This window comes from Tachyglossus aculeatus, chromosome 15 (assembly GCF_015852505.1).
Source record: "Tachyglossus aculeatus isolate mTacAcu1 chromosome 15, mTacAcu1.pri, whole genome shotgun sequence".
NCBI lineage: Eukaryota > Metazoa > Chordata > Mammalia > Monotremata > Tachyglossidae > Tachyglossus > Tachyglossus aculeatus.
This window is the reverse complement of record NC_052080.1, coordinates 18,872,203-18,888,543: the sequence shown is the minus strand read 5'-3', so window position 1 is coordinate 18,888,543 and position 16,341 is coordinate 18,872,203. Positions and strand designations below refer to the sequence as shown.

The 16,341-nt window shown below is 44.2% G+C and overlaps 1 long non-coding RNA gene and 1 other non-coding gene across 2 annotated transcripts in view; both read left to right on the top strand.

Moving 5' to 3' along the window:
• The window catches only part of LOC119937868, a 66,507-nt gene that overhangs the window by 31,723 nt on the left and 18,443 nt on the right, over nt 1-16,341 (top strand). The window lies entirely within an intron of this gene.
• On the top strand, nt 3,754-3,891 carry LOC119937889. Its single transcript, XR_005454261.1, has one exon. It is a non-coding gene; the product is annotated as a small nucleolar RNA SNORA7 (small nucleolar RNA).

Sequence of the window (16,341 nt, the reverse complement as noted above, 5' to 3'; positions counted from 1 at the left end):
AACAAGTACCATAATTATTATTACTCTCCTCTTCCAGACCTTCCAACTTCCATTTCTGGGCTTTTCCTATTACACCACACTGCCCACTAGCCTGTAAATTCCTTAAGTGAAAATATTGTTCTTTCTTGTTTGTTATTTTTTTTAAAAGGCATTGGCTAAGCACTTACTGTGTGCCAGGTATTGGGGTAGATCCAGAGCGAATTAGGTCAGACATAGTCCCTGACCAACATGAGGCTCACGGTCTTATTCCCCATTTTCCGGATGAAGTAAATGAGGCACAGAGGAAATGAAATGACCTGCCCAAGGTTACACAGCAGACACATAACAGACCGGGAATTAGCACTTGGGTCTTTCCAACTTCCAGGCCCAAACTCTATCCAGTAGGCCTTCTCTGAGCTGGAGGTGGATTCCCTCATCTGTAAAATGGGGATTAAGACTGTGAGCCCCACTTGGGACAACCTGATTACCTTGTATCTACCCCAGCACTTAGAACAGTGCACAGCACAAAGTAAGTGCTTAGCAAATGCCACCATTATTATTATTAAATGGTGGGGGGTGCAGGGGTCCACTTAAGCTCAGAGAATCAGGCTGCTTCGAGAGTTGAGACGTTGCGTCTCTCAACTCGACCCTGTTTGTCCTCTCCCAAGCACTCAGTACAGCGCTCTGCACAGTCAGCGCTAGAAAAGGGCCACCCACCTCGGTGAAGACATCACCCCTCACCCCCAGCCCCTGACCGTCCCAGGAAGGGACTCTCCCCTCACATCTCCACCTCTGAGAGGAACCGTGACTCACGGTGGTGGCTCGTAATAACGCGTAGGCCTCACCCTAACCACACTGAGGGTGCTGCTCTTAGCCGGGGCTGTCCCCTTACCGGGTGACTTCCCTCCCACCATGGGGAGGCAATTGATCCATCAATCAGGGGTATATACTGAGCGCTCACAGGCCTCCAGCTGATGGCTTCCCGGTGGATAAGCAGAACCTCGGTGGTTACCTAGGAAGTGTGCTGCCCTCAGGCTACACCTGCAAAGTGTCACGTTCACCCCCTCTTTTTTCCCATGCCTCTCCTTCCCCCGACTAAGCTTTTCCGACTCCACCGACTTCCTTCAGGCTGTAACTTGTCAGGCAGGCTCACCTTGGTACTGTAGCTTATCCAAACATCTTCATCGCTTTTCATAAATTCAATCCCTCCTTATCGCCCGCACCATCAGGAGGAAGGGCAGGAGGGTTTTGTGACTGAAGTGTGGGGAAGAGAAGCTTTAATTAGCTCTGGTGCAGGGCTGGGGTCACCAGTAGTTCAAATCGTTGGGCCTTCACATGTTCTCAATCACGTAGTTGAATAATTGGGGACTGGAGTGGCATTTTCTTGACATGGCAAACATTCTCTCAGGTCTCCCCTGATCCTCTCTTGTAGGGCTGCTGCCTGCAAATTGAAATTAGCTTCCTCTGTCCCACCCCTGAAACATTATTAATGACTCTTTGGTGATCTCCTGACTGTCAGCAAATGCAAGATCCTACCCCCTTGGAGTGCTTAGCGCAAGGTACTTGAGAGCTACCGTCTGACTCCCACTCTATTAAATCCATCTGGGGGGAAGAGCAAAACCTCTGCTGTGATTCACACTGAGCCACGAGCCACAGTCATGAGAGAAGTACAGACAAGCTAGGGTTCTTTATTTTCTGCTGCGATTAAAATCCTTTCTAGGGCTTGGTCAATCAGTCCATGGTAACTGTTGAACACTTCCTCTACGCAGAACACTGTACTTGTACAGTCCAACTTGTACTTCCTAAGCACTTAGTACAGTGCTCTGCACACAGTAAGCATTCAATAAATGCGATTGAATGAATTAACACTGTACTAAGCACTTCAGTGCTCGTCCACTTTTGGCAGGGCTTGGGCTGATGAATTTAGGCTAATGGAGAAGGATCGGCCAGATGACTGCATATTTTTTTAATGGTATTTGTTAAGAGCTGATTATGTGTCAAACAGTGTTCCAAGCACTAGGGTGGGTACATGTTCATTTAGGTCAGACACTGTCCTTGTCCCAGGTATGGCTCAAGTCTAAGCAATAATAATAACAATAATAATAATAATGGCATTTATTAAGCACTTACTATGTGCAAAGCACTGTTCTAAGCTCTGGGGAGATTGCAAGGTGATCAGGTTGTCCCATGGGGGGCTCACAGTTTTAATCCCCATTTTACAGATGAGGTAACTGAGGCACAGAGAAGTTAAGTTACTTGCCCAAAGTCACACAGCTGACAATTGGCAGAGCCGGGATTTGAACCCATAACCTCTGACTCCAAAGCCCATGCTCTTTCCACTGAGCCACGCTACCTCTCTAAGTAGTTGGGGCAGAGGCAGAGATTGAGTCCCCATTTTAAAGTTGAGGTAACTGAGGCACAGAGAAGTGAAGTGACTTGTCCAAGATCATTCATTCATTCAACTGTATTTATTGAGCGCTTACTGTGTGCAGAGCACTGTACCAAGCACTTGGGAAGTACAAGTTGGCAACATATAGAGACAGTCCCTACCCAACAGTGGGCTCACAGTCTTGAAGGGGGAGACAGAGAACAAAACAAAACATATTAACAAAATAAAATAAATAGAATAAATATGTACAAATAAAATAAATAAATAAATAGAGCAGACAAGTCCCGACTCCCAGGTACCAGGCTTTTTCTACTCTTCCCTTTTGGTTGAAGTCAAATACCCTCTTGACACAATCACCTAGATTTCCTATTCATTTGGTTTCTCAATCACTCAATCAGTGACATTTATTGAGTAGTTACTGTGTTCAGAGCACTGCACTAAGCACTTGGAAGAGTCAATCAATCAGTCATATTTATTAAGCACTTAATGTGTGCAGAGCACTGTACTAAGCACATGGGAAAGTACACTATCACAGAGGTGGCAAACACATTCCTTGCCCACAACAAGCTTGCAATCTAGAAGGGGAGAGAGATATTAACATAAATAAACTACAATATGGACGTAAGTGCTGAGGGAGTGAATAAAGGGAGCAAATCCCAGGGCAAGGGTGATGCAGAAGGGAGTGGGAGAAGAGAAACTGAGGGCTTAATCAGGGAAGGCCTCTTGGAGGAGATGTGCCTTCAATTAGACTTCGAAGGTGGGGAGAATGACAGTCTGTGTTTCCTCCCCCAAGCGTTTAGTGATCAATCAAAGGTATTTATTGAGCACTTACTGTGTGTGGGACACTCTATTAAGTGCTTGGGAACATTCATTATACATAGAGTTAGAACAGTGCTTACAATAAGTGATTAACAAATACCATTATTAATAGAGTTGTTAAGTGCGATCCTACCCACAAAGTGTTTACAAGCTATGAAGGGAGACAGACTTTAAAATAAATTACAGGCAAGGAGGGGTAAAATCAATCAATCAATCAATGGTATTTATTGAGCACTTACAATGTGGAGAGCACTGTACTAAGCGCTTGGGAGAAAATACAATAGAATTAGCAGACACATTCCCTGCCCATAATGAATTTACAGTCCAGAAGGGGAGACAGACATTGATGTGAATGAATAAATAATTTATAATATATAATTTAAAGATGTGTAGTAGTATTGCAGTGTATAAGAATATGTATGTAAGTAATGTTGGGCTAGGGTAAGTATCCAAGTGCTTAAGGGTTACACAGGCAAGGACATAGTCAATGGAGAGGAGAACTGAGACTTGAGGAAAGGCCTCCTTAGGAGGAGATGGGATTTTAGGATGGCTACTTTCAATTACTTTCCCTCTCAGGGTCACACTTGGAGAGTTTCCAGTACTCTACCAGTCTCGGCTATGGGAGGGACAGTCAAGTAGAGTCACACCCATTCTATTCCTAGCTTGGCCAGTGGCTAGCGAGTGGAAGGTAATCTGCTACAAGTCAAAACTCACCTATGCTGGGCAGCAGCAGCATGGGAGAGAGTCCAAGGCGGAGACTCAAAGTTTACTGCATAGAAGAAGGCAGAAGTAAACCATCTCTGTATTTTTACCAAGAAAACTCTATGGATTCACTACCAGAATGACTACAGATGGAGAGCGGGGCGTTCTGGGGGAGATGTGTCTGTGGTGTCACTATGGAGTGGAAATGATTCAATGCCATAAGACAAGATAAGACTTGCTACTACTACTTTCTATCAATCAATGATAATTATTGATTACTTACTGTGTGCAGAGCATCGCCCAGTGTTTGGGGGAGTACAACAGAGTTGGTAGATAATTCCCTGTCCGCTAATGAGAAGCAGAGTTGCCTAATGGATAGAGCACAAGCATGGGAGTCAGAAGGATCTGGGTTCTAATCCCACCTCCTTCTCTTGTCTGCTGTGGGAACTTGTTCAAGCCACCTCACTTCTCAATAGAGAAGTGAAGCAGTGTGGCTCAGTGGAAAGAGCATGGGCTCTGGAGTCAGAGGTCATGGGTTCAAATCCCGGCTCCGCCAGCTGTCAGCTGTGTGACTTTGGGCAAGTCACTTCACTTCTCTGTGCCTCAGTTACCTCATCTGTAAAATGGGGATTAAAAACTGTGAGCCCCACGTGGCACAACCTGATCACCCTGTAACCTCTCCAGCGCTTTGAACAGTGCTTTGCACATAGTAAGAGCTTAACAGATACCATTATTATTTGCCCTACTGTAAAATGGGGATTAAGACTGTAACTGCACATGAGACAGGGACTATGTCCAACCTGATTAGCTTGGATCTATCCCATTGCTTAGTGCAGTGCCTGGCACCTAATAAGCGCTTAACAAATACCACAAATAAAATGAGCTTACAATTAATCATACTACTACTACTGACTTGCAGCTTAACTCACAATATCATGTGTGTCTCTATCAGAATTCTCAAATGCTGTTAGTTCCCTCTCTCCTCCCCACCCACCCCTACTCCTGTTTCTTCCACCTGGTGATAGACGGAGTACTCTATTTTAGACTTAAGAGCCCCAAGACTGTAAACTCACTTTGGGCAGGGAATATGTGTACCAATGTCATATCAAACCCTCGCAAGCACTTAGTACAGTGCTCTGCACACAGTAAGTGCTCAATAAACTGATCAATTGACTGATAATAATAATAGTAATAATGATGGCATTTATTAAGCACTTACTATGTGCAAAGCACTGTTCTAAGCACTGGGGAGGTTACAAAGTGATCAGATTGTCCCACAGGGGGCTCACAGTCTTAATACCCATTTTACATATGAGGTAACTGAGGCACACAGAAGTTGAGTGACTTGCCCAAAGTCACACAGCTGACAAGTGGCGGAGCCGGGATTTGAACCCATGACTTCTGACTCCAAAGCCCGTGCTCTTTCCACTGAGCCATGCTGATGTGGGGGTGACCAAACCTTCTCTGATTCTTGTATGGTTTTTGTTTGGAGGTGAAATAAAGATCCCCCCCATAATCAATCAGTTGTATTTATTGAACCCTTATTGTGTGCTGGACACTGTTCCAAGCGCTTTGGAGAGTACAGTATAACAGGGTTGGTAGACTTGTTCCCTGCCCTCAAGGAATTGCTTTCCACAGAAATAGCAGTGTGGCTTAGTGGCTAGAGCACAGGCCTGAGAGTCAGAAGGACCTGGGTTCTAATCCCAGCTCTGCCACATGTCTACTATGTGACCAAGGGCAAATCATTTCACTTCTCTGTGCTTCAGTTATTTCATCTGTAAAATGAAGATTAAGAGTGTGAGCCCCATGTGGGACAGGGACACTGTCCAAACTGATTACATTGTGTCTACCCCAGCACTTAGAACAGCGCTTGGCACATAGTAAGCACTTCACAAGGACCATACTTATTATTAGTATTAGACTGTAAGCTCATTGTGAACAGACAACACATTTGTTTATTGTACTGTATTCTCCCAAACGCTTAGTACAGTGCTCTGCACACAGTAAAAGTTCAATAAATATGATTGAGCGTACCTTCTAAGCTCCTCTGTGCCAACGGCAGCATCCTGGCCTGGAAGCTGTCAGGCCCTACGCTTCTGGAGTTTACATTTGAAAATGTAATTGTTGGGAAAGGCCGGTAGGTCAATCAAACCCACACAGCTGAACACTGCACCAAGAGAACAGAAACAAAATCAGGCTTTCCGCTTGGTAAAAGCAGCGATAATTGTGGTTTGTGACACCCCTAGAATCTGGCGATTTGATATTTCCCATTTAGATGAAGGCAGGAAGTATTACGAACAAGTCCTCGTCGGGGGTTTTCCCACTTCAAACCCCAGCATGACTTGTTAGACCAATGGCTTGAGGCCCTATCTTTAAGGAGCACTTTTCCGCTCAGTAATTTTCATCTGCTTGTTGCTTTGGGACATTTAAATGAGCAAAATGACAACTAGCCCAAAGCGGCTTGTATCTGGGGCTTCTTTCAGCATGCAGGGTACGAGAAAAAGTGTGGCCTAGTGGAAAGAGCACAGGCCTGGGAATCAGAAGACCTGGGTCCTAATCACGGTTCCGCCACTTGTCTGATGCTTGACCTTGGGTAAATCACTTAGCTTCTCTGTCCCTCAGTTACCTGATCTGTAAAATGGGGATTATGACTCTGAGTCCAGACATGGACTGTCTTCAACCTAACTCGTATCTACCTGACGGTTTAGTACAGTGCCTGGCATATAGTAAGCACTTAACAAAAACCACTTAAAGAAAAAGAAAAGATTACCGATGGCTCTCTGACAAGAAGTCATAATAATAATAATAATGATAGTATTTAGTAAGCGCTTACTGTGTGCAAAGCACTGTTCTAAGCAATGGGGAAGTTCCAAGGTGATCAGGTTGTCCCATGGGGGGCTCACAGTCTTAATCCCCATTTTACAGATGAGGTAACTGAGGCACAGAGAAGTTAAGTGACTTGCCCCCAAAGTCACACAGCTGACAATTGGCGGAGCTGGGATTTGAACCCATGACCTCTGACTCCAAAGCCTGTGCTCTTTCCACTGAGCCACGCTGCTTCTCATCATCCAGAGAACCAATTAATCAATAGTATTAATTGTTTATGGTATTTGTTAAACGTTCACTACGTGCCAGGCATTGTAATAATAATAATGATGGCATTTATTAAGCGCTTACTATGTGCAAAGCACTGTTCTAAGCGCTGGGCACTGTACTAAGCACTGGGGTAGGTACAAGGTAATCAGGTTGGATATAGTACTTGTGCCACATGGGGCTCACAATCTTAATCCCTATTTTATAGATGAGGTATTTTAGACTGTGAGCCCACTGTTGGGTAGGGACTGTCTCTATATGTTGCCAACTTGTACTTCCCAAGCGCTTAGTACAGTGCTCTGCAGACAGTAAGCGCTCAATAAATATGATTGATGATGATGATGAGGTATTTATTTAGTCCTTACTGTGTTCAGAGTACTTTACTAAGGTGCTGGGAGGGCCCAGTAATGATAATTATGGTACTTGTTAAGCAGTTACTCTGTGCCAAGCACCGTTCTGAGCACTAGGGTAGATACAAGCTAATCAGATGGGACACAGTCCTTGTCCCACATGGGGCTCACAGTCTAAGCAGGAGGAATCCAAGTAAACAGGAGTAAAATCTCCATTTTACAGATGAGGTAACTGAGGCACAGGCAATTGGTGGAGCTAGGGTTAGAATCCAGGTTTTCGGACACCTAGGCCCATGCTCTTTCTACTAGGTCCCTCTGCTTCTCACAGAGTGTAAGCTCATTATGGGCAAGGAGCATGTCTGCTAATTTTGCTGTCCAGTACTTTCCCAAGCACTTAGAACAGTGTTCTGCACAGAGTAAGTGCTCAATACACATGGCTGATTAAGTGAGTGAAAACACCACTAGACTATAAGCTCATCGTGGGCAGGGAATGTGTCTGTTACACTATTGCACTGTACTCTCCCAAGCACTTAGAACAGTGGTCTGCACACAGTAAATGCTCAAAAAACACGATTGATTGACTGGCCTTGAGTATCTTACAATCTAGCGAGGACCAGGTAACATTCATTCATTCATTCAATCGTATTTATTGAGCGCTTACTGTGTGCAGAGCACTGTACTAAGCGCTTGGGAGAGTGATGCTCCAAACTCCAGGATGGTTTCAGAACAATCTGCTCTGAGACTCAGAGACAAGTGGCCCAACTGAGAGGGGCAACCCTGGGGGTCTTCTGGTGGTCTCTGGGACCCTTCCAATGGTTCTGAGTAAGCAGCCTGGTCTAGTGGAAATAGCACAGGACGTGGGTTCTAATCCCACTCCACCACTGGCCTGTTGTGTGACCTCGAGCGAGTCACTTAATAACAATAATAACTTTGGTACCCATTAAGGACTTACTATTTGCCAAGCACTGTTCTAAGTGCTTGAGTGGATAAAGTTCATCAGGTTGGACACAGTCCCCTGCCCCATGTGAGGCTCACACTTTTAATCTCCATTTTACAGATGAAGTAACTGAGGCATAGAGAAGTGAAGTGACTTGCCCAAGGTCACACAGCAGACAAGTGGAAGAGCCGGGATTAGAATCTAGGTTCTTCTGACTCCCAGAACCGTAATCATCATCATCATCATCATCAATCGTATTTATTGAATGCTTACTGTGTGCAGAGCACTGTACTAAGCGCTTGGGCAGTGCAAGTTGGCAACATATAGAGACAGTCCCTACCCAACAGTGGGCTCACAGTCTAAAAGGGGGAGACAGGGAACAAAGCCAAACATACTAACAAAATAAAATAAATAGATCGGTACAAGTAAAATAAATAGAGTAATAAATATGTACAAACACATACACACACACACTACCCAGCGCTTAGAACAGCGCTTAGAACTGGGCCACATTGAAGCCACACTTCACTTTTCTGTGCCTCAGTCTCCTCCTCTGCATAATGGGGATTCAGTACCTGTTCTCCTCCCTACTTAGCTGTGAGCCCCAAGTGGAACAGGGACTGTGTCCAACCTGATTAGCTTTCCTCTACCCAAGTGTTTAGCACAGTGCTAGAATCAGGACTTAACAAATAGCATGATTAATAGTATGATTATTATATTGAGATTTATTTGCCTCAAGGACTCTCCATCAGGTGAGTGAGAAGGGATGGGTCACCGCCTCTTCCCACAAGTGGCACCACCCTGGTCTCAGTTTACTCAACTGCTCGTTACGCAAGTGCTCGGGAGAATAAATGACACAGTGCAAGTGTCACCAAAGAGGAATGCAGTTGGCTGATCCAAGAAACTCGGAAGAATCTTGGGGCGGCTGTAGACTTGGGAGGGAAGAAGGTGGTAAAAGATGGCAGGCTATCAACCCGGCTTGGCTCAGATCCTGGCCTTTCCACTTGCCTGCTATGTGACCTTGGATAACTCACTTCACTTCTCTAGGCCTCTATTTCCTCCTCTGAAAAATGGGGGGATCAACACCTGTTCTCCCTCCTATTTAGGCTGTGAACCCATATGGGGCAGGGACTGTGTCCAAATTGATGAGCTTGTATAAACCCCAGCGCTTAGTACAGTGTCTGCCACATAGTAAGCACTTAACAAATAATGCAATTGTCAGTATTTTTTACCCTATGTCATCAAGGGCACTTAATGCAGCACTGAGGGAGAAGCATGGTATAGAAGATAGAGCACTGGCCTCGGAGTCAGAAGGTCATGGGTTCTAATCCTGACTCCACCACTTGTCTGCTGTGTGGTCTTGGCAAGTCACTTTACTTCTCTGAGCCTCAGTTACCTCATCCGTAAAATGGGGATTGTGACTCTAAGTCCCAGATGGGACAGGGACTGTGTCCAACCAAATTTGTTTTCATCCACCCCAGTGCTTAGTACAGTGCCTGGCACAAAGTAAGCACTTAACAAATGCCACAATTATTATTTCCCTTCTCCCACTCCTTTCTGTGTTGCCCTGATTTGTTCCCTTTATTCACCACCCCCTCAGAGAACTTATGAACATATCCTTACTTTATTCATTTATATTAAAGTCTGTCTTCCCTTCTAGACTGTAAGCTCGTTGTGCGCAAGGAATGTGTCTACCATCTGTTATATTGCATTCTTCCAAGAGCTTAGTACAGTGCCTTGCACATAGAAAGTGCTCAATAAATACAATTGATTGAAAAGAATTCAGAGTCTTGTTCCCATGATCCCAAGCTGGGAAAAGACATCCATACTGGAGATGAGCTCACCAGACACTGTGCTTTCTATGGGATATGAGGCTAAATAAAAATCCTGGATTTGGCATCAGTGAGATCCAGACATGCCAATGGATCCAACCCAATCTTGTGCTAAGCTAGGGAGTGCCATAGGAAATGGGTCAACAGGTCTCTGGGAGCTATTATTTTTGTGGTATTTGTCAAGTGCTTACTATATATCTCTGATAATCAATAATGAAGGAAATTGATGCCAAGAAATATGCCAAAGATTAATGTTAGGAAGACTTGCTATGAAGAGACTGGAAAAAGTCATGAAATGTGCTGATGTAATTATTGCCACAGATATACAAATGGTCAACTCTATGGTGTTTTCAGTGACAGTGTATGGATCCGAAAGCTGCACAGTGAAATAACAGGATAGAAAGGATATCTATTCTTTTGAAATGTGGTGTTGGAGTAGGCTTTTGTGAATACCATCAACTGCCTGAAAGACAAATGGATCTTAGAGCAAATTTACCCAAAGTGGTCTTTGGAAGGCCAAGTGACTTGACTTAGATTAGCATATTTTGGACACATAACTAGGAGGACTAATTCTCTGGAGAAGACACTAATGCTAGGAAAAGTCCAGGGAAAACATGGAAGAGGCAGACGGGCAGGTAGATGGATAGAAACCACAACAATGATAACGGAAGAACCGTTAGAAAGATTGTGGATTATGGCAGAGGACAGGATGTTCTGGAGAAAGTATGTCCATGGAGTTGCTATGAATTGGAAATGAGTCAATGGCACTTAATAATAATAATACTATATGTCAAGCACTGTACTAAGCACTGGGGTAGATGCAAGATAATCAGGTTGGACACAGTACTGGCCTACATGGGTCTCCCAGTCTTGATCTCCATTTTACAAAGCATGAGGCCTTGAGAAGTGAAGCGACTTGCCCAAGGTCCCACAGCAGACATGAGGAGAAGCTGGGATTAGAACCCATGTCCTCTGACTCCCAAGCTCATGCTTTGAGGCATGGGAACCGAATCAACTTTGCTATTAGTTCCCAATTCACCACTACCTGCCTCGAAAAGTCCAATCTATTCTTCAATCCCAGACCTTGCTTTCAATCAATCAGTGGCATTTTTTGAGAACTTACTATGCGCAGAGCACTGTACTATGCACTTGGGAGAGAACAGTACAGAATTAGCAGCCACGTTCCCTGATCATAATGAGTATACAATCTAGAAACTTCCTGTATCAATGCCTGAAATTAAGAGAGGGAAGGCAAGGCCTAAGATTACGTCAATTGGAGTTGCCGTGCTGGAATTGGTGAGGTGAGATCTCTCTCCAAAGAGTTTCCCTTCATGAAGAAGTCACACAAGGGGACAGGCTGGTGTTAAAACAGCCAGTCAGTCAGTCAATCATCTTTAATGAGCACTTACTGTGTGCAGAGCACTGTGCTAACCGCTTGGGAGAGAGTACAGTACAACAATGAACAGACACAATCCCCACCCATAGTGAGCTTACGGACTAGAAGGGAAGACAAACATTAATATAAATTAATAGCCTGTAGAGCTAAAGGGATCATTTTTTTTAATGGCACTTCACTTCTCTCCTCGAATGATTCCCAAATCTATCTCTCCAGCCCTGACCTCTTTATTTCCTGCAGTCTCATGTTTCCTCTTGCCTCGGGACATACTGGGTATTCTGCTGATACCTTTCATTCAACTGTATTTATTGAGCGCTTACTGTGTGCAGAGTACTGTACTAAGCACTTGGGGGAGTACAATATAACAATAAATAGACACATTCCCTGACCATACCAAGCTTACACTCTAGAAGGGGAGACAGACAATAATATAAATAAATTACAAATATTGGCACGTAGTAAGTGCTTGACGAATAACATCATTATTATATATGTATACACCGTCATGTAAACCTCAAACTTCACAGGTTCAAAATGGGAACTCCTCATCTTCCCACCCAAACCCTGTCCTCCTGCTTGTCTTTCCCATCACTATGGACACCACTGCTTTCCTCCCCCTCTCGATAAATCTGTGACCTTGGCATTCTCCTCAATTCACCTCTCCCATTCAACTCACATATTCAAAACACCAAACCCAAGGTGAGGGTTGGGAACCAGAAGAGCAGCCCTGAGCCGGCTGGTGTGAACTGAATTAGGCAGTCATCTTGGTGTGGCCTGTGAAGCAGTTCAATCAACTTGCCTGTCCATTCACCCACTTCTCCTGGGCATCGACTTCTTGAAGAACACCAAACTTTTTTCAGTGGTATTTCTTAAGCGCTTACTATGTACCAGACACTGTACTAAGCACTGGAGTATGTTGCCAACTTGTACTTCCCAAGCACTTAGTACAGTGCTCCGCACACAGTAAGTGCTCAATAAATATGATTGATTGATTGATTGGAGTAGATACTAGCTAATCAAGTTGGACACAGTCCCTGTTTCATATATATATATATGTATATATGTATATATGTTTGTACATATTTATTACTCTATTTTACTTGTACATATCTATTCTATTTATTTTATTTTGTTAGTATGTTTGGTTTTGTTCTCTGTCTCCCCCTTTTAGACTGTGAACCCACTGTTGGGTAGGGACTGTCTCTATATGTTGCCAACTTGTACTTCCCAAGCGCTTAGTACAGTGCTCTGCACACAGTAAGTGCTCAATAAATATGATTGATTGATTGATATGGGGCCCCCAGTCTTAATCCCCATTTTTACAAGTGAGGTAACTGAGGCCCAGAGAATAATAATGTTAGCAACTGTGGTATTTGTTAAGTGCTTACTATGTGCCAGGCACTATACTAAGTACCGGGATGTATACAAGCAAATTGGGTTGAACACAGTCCCTGTCCTGTGTGGGGCTCACAGTCTTCATCCCCATTTTATAGATAAGGTAAATTGAGGCACAGAGAAGTTAAGTGACTTGCTCAAGACCATACAACAGACAAGTGGTGGAGCTAGGATTAGAACCCATGACTTTCTAACTCCCATGTCTGTGCTCTATCCACTACACCAAGTGAGGTGACTTCCCCAAGATCACACAGCAGATAAGTGGAGAGGCGGGATTAGAACCCATGACCTTCTGACTCCCAGGCCTGGGCTCTATCCACTAGGCCACACTGCTTCTCTAAGGAGGATTCACACTCCACCACACTGCACAGCCTTCTCTCCCAACACAATGGACTGGATCCGGACAGATGTCCGTGGTCGGAAATAAACGCTCCCTAATTCCCCCCGTGCATTCTATCCCAAACACGTAGCGAAAATACATGTCCTGGCAGGACTGATTGTACCAATAAACTATTAGCTTGACCTCCCAAGGGAAGCCGCAAAAGGAGTGAATTGAGCAAAATTAAAATCCTTTGCTACTCATTTGTTTTTTTTTTTTTTCACTCCAAGGTTATTCAGGAGAGTAGCTGATAGCATGGGGTTCATAATTTAAGGTTTGGCGCCTTTTTCCTTGAAGCAGCGAGGCTTAGCAGATAAATCATGGTCCTGGGAGTCAAAAGACCTGTGTTCTAATTCCAGCTCTTCCAATTGCTTGCTGTGTGACCTTGGGCAAGTCATATGACTTCTCTGAGCCTCCATTTCCTCAACTGTAAAATGGGGATTAAATCCTACTCCCTCCCTTGTAATAATAATGAAGGTATTTGTTAAGTGCTTACTATGTGTCAAGCACTGTCCTAAGCACTGGGGGGATACAAGGTGATCAGGTTGCCCCACGTGGGGCTCACAGTCTTAATCCCTATTTTACAGATGAGGTAACTGAAGCAGAGAGAAGTTAAGTGACTTGCCCAAAGTCACACAGCTGACTAATGGCAGAGTTGGGATTAGAACCCATGACCTCTGACTCCCAAGCCCGGGCTCTTTCCACTGGGCCATGCTGCTTCTCTTCTTAGACTGTAAACCCCATGTGGAACAGGGACCTGTATCTATCCCGTCAGTAAGAACAGTGCTTGACACATAGTAAACGCTCAACAGATACCATTCAACAAGCAAACAATCCCAGTTACCCACAAAGAACTCGCACCCACATGTTTGAGGAAACCTCAGCCCAAGACTTAACACACTTGTCTCTTTCTGAGAAACCCTGATGCGTGTAATTCCTTGAGCTCTCCCTGGACAACAAAGCCTGCCACTTCTCTCCGCTTCTGGCCCGACTTGTGTGAACTTGGGGACACCCAGTCAATAAATCCACTGTATTTATTGAACGCTTACTGTGTGCAGAGTTCCATACTAAGCCCTTGGTACGGTGTTCTGTACCCAGGAGACAGTCTCCACAAGTGAGATCAATTAGGGGGCTGGGAGTGAACATGGGTCTTAAAAAAGCTGTGAACTCATCTGACACCAGGAAGACACAAAAACCCTTTTTGTCCTATAAAACATCTGCAGTTCTAGTGATAAAATGACTCCTTTGTGTATCTTTGTGTTGTTGTTTTTAATCTCCTCCATCAGTTGCACTGATGACTTTTCGGTTCTGTGAATTGAGATCTGACCCTAAGGAAGGAATTTGGGGATAGAGAGCGAGAAAGAAGCAGCATGGTTTAGAGAAGAAGCATGATTTAGCGGATAGAGCTCAGGGCCTGGGATTCAGAAGGACCCGGGTTCTAATCCCTGCTCTTCCACATATCTGCTGTGTGAATTTGGGCAAGTTGCTTCACTTCTCTGGGCCTCATTTATCTCATCTGTAAAGTGGGGGTTAAGATTATGAGCCCATGTGGGACAGGGACTGTGTCCAACCTGATTAACTTGTATCTACCCCAGCACTTCGAACAGTGCTTAGCACATAGTAAGCACTTAATAAAGACCATTATTATTATTAAAAATCAAGATCCTATTGGATTGGACCTGTTCCAATAGCAACATATTGGACAATGAGGAACACTAAAGAGTCACACAGCTGAGGGAAGGTCCCCAAAACCAAAGGAATACTGTATTAGGAAACATTTCTTACTCAGGAGGTAGGGTGGTGAAATAGGTTTCCTTGTGAGTCATTTCACATAGCTGCAAATGCCTCAGAGGGAATCCTTACCTAGAATCCCAGCCTCTTTCCCAGGGATTGGAGTCAGTCTAGGTGGTCTAAAATTCCTGCGCTTGCTTTTCTCACTTTTTAAAAAATTTCCCTTTTTCCAGTTAGCTAGCATTTCCCTTCTTCAATCAATCAGTGGTATTTATTCAGCATTTATTATGTGCAGTGCACTGTACCAAGAGCTTGGGAAAGTTCAGCACAACAGAGTTGGTAGATATAAGCACTTAGTACAGTGCTCTGCACACAGTAAGCGCTCAATAAATACGATTGAATGAATGACTCTCTATAAGGAGCTCACAGCCTAGAGGAGGAGAAGGACATTGACATAAATAAATTTCGGATAGGGACGTAAGTGCTGTGGGGTACAATCCCTGAAGGAGCTTATAGTCTAGAGGGGGAGATGGACAGTGATATAAATAAATAAATTATGGATATGTTTATAAGAGCTGTGGGGCACCATTACTCAAGAAGCTTAAAGTCTACAGACTGCATGCTCATTGTGGGCAGGGAATTTTTATGTTTATTGTTGTATTGTACTATCCCAAGCACTTCTTACAGTTCTCTGCAATAATAAGCACTCAATAGACACAACTAAATGAACAGACTCTATTCCTGCAGACCCTTGCCTTGTAGCTGAGAAGTCTCCCAAGCGCCAAGTACAGTACTTTGCACACAGCAAGTGCTCAATAAATATCATTGAATGAATGAACGAGAGAACACAAGATGTGCACACATTAAGTGCTCAGTCAATCAATGGTATTTATTGAGAACTTACTATGTGCGGAACTTGGGAGAGAACAGTGAAACACAATTAGCAGACATGTTACTGTACCAGAGCACTGTACTAAGCGCTTGGGAAAGCTCAGTGTAGCAGAGTCGGTAGAAACGTTCCCTGCCTACATTGAGCTTACAGCCTAGAGGGCTCTGGATTCTAGAATTAGGGGTTTTATTAAGGTCCTTACTAGATAGCAAACACTCCTCTCAGGATCGCACCTGGCTTCCAGTACACCACCAGTCTCGGCTATGGGAGGAAGAGTCAAGCAGAGGCATATCTATTCCATTTCTAGCTTGGGCAGTGGCTAGCAACTAGAAGACAGTATGCCCCCAAGTCAAAATTCACCCCTGCTGGGCAGCAGCAGCTGCATAAAGGAGTCAAGGGTTGTGACTGAAGTTTACTGTGCAGAAGAAGGCGATGGTAAACCACTTCCAT